Raw genomic sequence first — 6,529 nt, forward strand, 5'->3', positions numbered from 1 at the left:
CATTAAAAACCCTGAATGCAACATGGGACAGTACCACTGGATAAAAGAGAGGATTTAGACATTTGAGTTGAGAGAGAGATGAGTACAGACTGACAACTAATAACCAACACAAGGAATGTTACAAAGAGCTGTGCAACAAATGGAGCAGAGATGAAACAGATCTGTCAGTACAAGGAGGGAGAACAGATCTGACATTTGTATGAAAAGTTTTAGTGGTCAGAAAGCTTAAAAAAAAAAAAAAGTGGTGCTGCTGAGTGACATCACTGCAGAGCCTGATGCAAGTTTGCATAAAATGTAATGTTGCAAGCCATTCAGCAGGATTACAATAGTGCTGAGCAAAAGGAAAGGTGACATTACTAGGAATTTGTAAGGAAAAGCAGAAAAGTGAGTTCAGTGACTATTGCAGAATCTGCTTTTTGAGTATGCCAGAAAAAGGCATTAAGGTAAAGTAAGTAAAAGGGAAGAAATGTATTGGAATAGCATTAAAAAAAAAAAGGCTGGATGAAATGAAGGTAAAGGTACAGCAAAGTCTCTTCAGTGACAAGGGGACGATTCTCCCTCTCAACTCTGCTCTTGTGAGACCCCACCTGGAGTACCGAACACAGCATGAGAAGGATATGGAACAGCTGGAGGAAGTCCAGAGGAGGCCACAAAATTGATAAGGGGACTCAGCTACCTTCCCTGTAGGACAGGCTGAGAAAGTCAGGGCTGTTCAGCCCAGAGAAGAAAAGGTTGTGTGGAGAAGTCATGGCAACCTTCCAGTACTTGAATGGGCTACTGAGGAACTCTTGGTCAGGAACTGTGGTGACAGGACAAGGAGTAATGTGTTCAAACTGAAAGAGAGGAAATTTAGCTTAGATATACAGAAGGAATTCTTTCCTGTGAGGTGGCTGAGGCACTGGAACAGATTTCCCAGAGAAGCTGTAGCTGCCCCATCCCTGGCACTGTTCCAGGGGGCCCTGAGCATCCTGGTCAAGTGGAAAGTGTCCTGGCCCAGGGCAGGGGGATTGGAATAATTGATCTTTAAGGTTCTTTCCAACACAAACCGTTCTCTGATTCCATGATTCTATTATTCTGTGATAAAAGACATCTCACAGAAATACAGAGAACACACCAAAATTTTGTAAAATCCTTCCCATGGCTCTGGACTCCTTCAGTGTCCTTTCAGTGTCCCATGACTCTGGACTCTTTTAATGTCCTGTGGGTCATGTTGACTTGAGCTGGTCTGCTGGGATAATCAACAGGTACGCCCATTTAGGCTGGAAGGCATTTTTCCAGGACCAGTCCCTTTCAGCCTCTCCTCTTCCCATGCCCTGTTTGAAATGGCACCTGCACCAGGAAATGTCATCTGCAACAAGGGTTGCTGCACTGCTACTTGCATGGGAAGGGCCCTGACAAAAAATACTCTCCTCTTCTAGTTATTTTTGCCATTTTCAGTGCCTCCTGGCTGGCTCTGTAGATCCCCCTTTCCTTTGCACACTTTTGCTGCACATGGTAGCCCTTTGCTGAGGCTGGCAGTGCTTCCCTGGGTGTCTGTGCTGCTGCAAGGCAGGAGGATGGGAAGGAATGGGGCATTCTCCAGAGCCCTGCATGCCCATGCCCAGCTGGGTGCTGTCCCCTGCCTGCAGGCTCAGTGCTCACCCCTCAGCTAGAGGCTCTGGGATTACATTGGGTTACCTACAGCACCCACAAAACATCAGTACCCTGTTTACACATTCAGCACTGCAATTAGGATTGCTATCCCACCCTGGTCCTAGGCTAGCCCATGCTCCTATCCCACGCAAATCCCCTCTGTTCCCATTCATCCCAGTGATTCCCACTCATCTTTATACTTCACTGCTGTAAGCACCCCAAAACAAGGCCCCTGCCAGCAGTCCTCCTGTGCAGAAAGTATGTGTCTAATTTTTTCCACCCAGTATCTTCCAAGCCTGGGAGATGACTATGGGAGTGTAAATTGCAGAGCTGAGAAGAATGAACATTGCATCACTGCTGCCATAAACACTGAGCTATTTCTTTTTGTACAGCACAGAGTATCGAGACACCATGAAACCAATGCCTAGCTGGGGAGATAAAGTCAGTTGTGCTGCTGTTTGTTTGATTCCTCTCTTTGGGGAGAAGTAAGAAACAAAGAAATGAAAGATGTTTGAGTTCTTGCTGGTCTCACGGGTGATGGCTTGAGGGGAGTTGTTCTTGTGGAATGGCAGACAGACACATGCAACCACTAACCCAGCAAGAGAGCAGCAGGTACCTACAAAAACAGTTCCCTGAGCCCGTGGGGTGTTATCTCTGTGTTCCCACTCAGCCCTGTAACCTCAAGCCCAACCACAGCCTCACAACTGTTTGCATTAAATATTCTCTCACAACAGTGCATTTTCACACATCCCTGCCCCACAGGCCTTTACACCATGCTTTAACCCCTTCCTTTTCACCCCTTCCCTTTACACCATGCTTTAACCCCTTCCTTTTTTACCCCTTCCCTTTACACCATGCTTTAACCCCTTCCTTTTTACCCCTTCCCTTTACACCATGCTTTAACCCCTTCCTTTTTACCCCTTCCCTTTACACCATGCTGCCACAGAACACTCTACACAGCTCCAGCTCTGCCCTTCAGCCACATTAATAGCTCTCTCCTCAAACCACTTGCCAATGCCAGGACCAATTAATGGGCAGGAGCATTGCACCTCTTCATCTCCAACACCTTCAGGCATTTCAAAAGTTAAATGAATCCTTTCTCCAACCCAAGTAACCAGGAAAAGCTTTGACAGTAAAGAAAACAGGTTGAAAATAAGCAGTATTTTGAATGGGCACATGCATGCCAGCGTCCCCAAATAGAGAATCTCAGACTTTGAAAGCTATCAGAGACCTCCAGGCTTGCAGATCCCAGCCACCACCTGCTTCTGGTGCCCCTCTGGCAATAGGCTGAAGAACAGTAAGTTTAGAAATTGGTTAGCTTGGACTAATACCCTTGCTACAGTGACAGGGACATTTTCCAGTTGCAGGAGCAGCCATTCGGTGTGCCAAGGTCCTCACCCTGGTCTGGGCTCCTGTGCCTTTGGGGTGGTGCTTGGGCAAACACCTACTTTTTAAATCTTTTTTCTACCCCTTCACATTTTTCATCAACAAAGCTTCATCAGTAAAGCTGATCCAGAAGGAACAGTTCACCAGGAGCTCTGTGATTTCTTCAGAGCTGCTCCAATGGCTCAGCACCTGGGTCCTAAGACACGCTGAGCAGCTGCTCTGTTGCTGGCACAGGGGTGCAAAGCAATCTCTCCAGGCTGACTTGGCTCTCCAAGGATGGAGGAATCATGGATGGCAGAAGGACAATTTGAGGACAATTGTCCTCAATTCCCATGCTTCCTGCTTCCTGACCCAGGAGAGCAGCACAGTAAAAAGCCCCCTACTACCCAGAAATCACTGTCTGGACTCCCCAGCCCAGCAGCCCCGGCCTGGAAGCTGCTGCCTTGTCTGAAAGTGGTGGCTGCCTTGGGCAGGGACAGCTGGGGAGGGATGTGGAATAGCTGCTGTGCCCATACATCTGCTTTGGAGCAGCACCCAAAGTCCCAGCTCAGATCAACTCCCCGGTCACCCCTCCTTGGTAAACAGGCTTTTGAGCACCTGTTCTGAGAGCTAAAATGGGAACTGGAATAATCCTATGGAAAAGAGTTGTGTGCTTCTCTAAACAAAGCTCTCAGCTCTATTAAAATGCTCAGCCAGACTAAAGCAACCTCAGATCACTGGTCTTGGACAAAGATTTGTCACACGACGAACAGGAAAGAAAATGTTAGCCAAAGTAATCCCAGGAAAAACACACGTAATGAACGTTTGCAGATTCCAGTGCAGCAGCTAAATCAACACCTTGCTTTGCCAAGGAAACATTGTGAAATCTGTGCTTTACTCTTTGATCCTAAGCCTTCCCTACCCATCTTTTTATAAGCAGTATCATTGGACAGAAATGATTGTAAAACTAAGATTGGTTTGTCAGTCAGCTTCTGATAAAAAGGAATTGACTTGTCATGTCTCAGGCAGCTGCTAGACTATGCTGGCATACATTAGCATGGCATTGAAGGAAAAATGGATTATCGAAAATATTACACACGGTAGGATAAGCTTCTTGGATTTTTTAATTAACATTCTTATGTATAGGATACAATATTTTGTAATTTTAAAAGGGGAGGAGACTGAAATGAGGAACAAATCATTACTGTAAGCAGGAAGCAATACAAGGCAAATACGTGTCTCATTTCTTTAGATGTATGCTGTATTTATATTATTCATATTTTCCCTCTAAAATTAAATAAACCTAATGATGCCCTTTAACTCAGAAACACATTAATAAGAGTGTTAAGTTCTGAAGAACTTCTGTCTTTCCCCGGGGCAGATATTAAGTAAATAGCACTGGAATATTAAAATCCTCCATTCTCTTTTAAGAGAAAACGTTAAGAGAAAACTTTTTCTTAAATCAATATTGATCGGCAGAAAAATTACAGTAGTGCTGTTAAAGTTAAAAATCGGTAACTGGAAGTGGCTAACTTTTAAAAGTTCCCTGTCTTCTCCAAGCTGAGAAGGCTTTGGTCTCCTCCTTCTCCAATGTCACACGGGCAAAATTTCACACATGGCCAGCCGGGCTCGGGCTCCCTCCCTCCCTCCCTCCCTGCGAGCCGGGCCGCTCCTGCGGGCGCTGCGGAGTTTGTTCCGTCACACTTTCCACAGCGGAGGCGTTGCGGTGTTCCCGGCCCGCTGTCCCAATGCCCTACATTCCAGACAGCTTCCCTTCCCTGACGGATGGCAGAGCCCCGGCAGGCAGCGAGGAGCGCTCACGGCGGCTCCCGGGCTGTGCCAGCGCTGCCCCTGCGGCCTCCGGGGGATTGCAGCCCTGCAGAGCCGCAGCGGCTCCGCCAGGAGAGCAGCCCCGCTCCCGGAGCTTCCCTGCGCCCTCCGTGAGGAGCAGCAGAGCTCTGGGGCTGCATGGAGCTCTATGCCGGGCTCAGGCACCCGCCCGGAGCCGCACCGGGCTGGGGATGCAGGGGGACAGGGTTTGGGATGCAGGAGGACAGGGTTTGGGATGCAGGAGGACAGGGTTGGGGATGCAGGGGGACTGGGTTTGGGATGCAGGAGGACAGGGTTGGGGATGCAGGAGGACAGGGTTGGGGATGCAGGGGGACTGGGTTTGGGATGCAGGAGGACAGGGTTGGGGATGCAGGGGGACTGGGTTTGGGATGCAGGAGGACAGGGTTGGGGATGCAGGGGGACTGGGTTTGGGATGCAGGAGGACAGGGTTGGGGATGCAGGAGGACAGGGTTGGGGATGCAGAGGGACAGGGTTTGGGATGCAGGAGGACAGGGTTGGGGATGCAGGGGAACAGGGTTTGGGATGCAGGAGGACAGGGTTGGGGATGCAGGGGAACAGGGTTTGGGATGGAGAGGGACAGGATTGGGGATGCAGGGGAACAGGGTTTGGGATACAGAGGGACAGGATTGGGGATGCAGGGGGACTGGATTGGGGATGCAGAGGGACAAGATTTGGGATGCAGAGGGACAGGATTGGGGATGCAGAGGGACAGGATTGGGGATGCAGAGGGACTGGATTGGGGATGCAGAGGGACAGGATTGGGGATGCAGAGGGACAGGATTGGGGATGCAGGGGGACTGGATTGGGGATGGAGAGGGACAGGATTGGGGATGCAGAGGGACAGGGTTGGGGATGCAGGGGGACAGGATTGGGGATGCAGGGGGACAGGATTGGGGATGCAGGGGGACAGGATTGGGGATGCAGGGGGACCGGGCTCACAGCCCTCGCTCGGGGCGCTGGGAGAGCAGCGCCCGGGCACGCCCTGCTGGGCCCTCCTGCACGGCACAGGAGGAGCAGGAGGGCTGGCTCTGGAAACTGTCCGGGCTTTTCTGGCCCCTGCTGCCAGGAATCTGATGTTCACAGCTACGGCCGTGTTAAGCTAACTCAGATCAGCTTGAAAACCCATCTAGCAAAGGCGCAGGCTCCTAACAGCAGAACTCCTTCAAATTTGGTACACAGGCAGTTAAAGCACACTCAGACAATTCCCCTCCTCAAGAGGAAATACTAAAACTTTTTCAGCACTTCCTCTTTTTATATTTGAAATCTTTGCCCTTCATGCAATACCTTTATTTGCATACAGATTGTAACAACTCACCAACACTGTTTCTAACTTTAGGTCATTCATAATTCACTTACGTAAAAGGCAATAACGGCTTTTGCTACCGGTAATAATTAACAAAATGTACATTTCTACAGCACGATTTCTGCTCAGATAAACATTCTCCCACCTGCTCAGCTGCTTAGCTAAAAATCTGCCAACTCAATTCCTCCTGCTGCAGGTAGCTGGGAGCTGTGAAGCAGGGAAGCAGGGCTTACCCACATCCCCATATGATTCTAGTGGATCCATGGCAGGGGTGGGAATGAGATGGTCTTTAAGGTCTTCCAACCCCAGCCATTCTATGATTCTATGATTCATACAGACTTAAGATTAAAGACTCTTCCTCTATAAGTAATGTTGAAT

The sequence above is a fragment of the Ammospiza nelsoni genome, chromosome 10 (assembly GCF_027579445.1).
Source record: "Ammospiza nelsoni isolate bAmmNel1 chromosome 10, bAmmNel1.pri, whole genome shotgun sequence".
In the NCBI taxonomy this organism is placed as follows: domain Eukaryota; kingdom Metazoa; phylum Chordata; class Aves; order Passeriformes; family Passerellidae; genus Ammospiza; species Ammospiza nelsoni.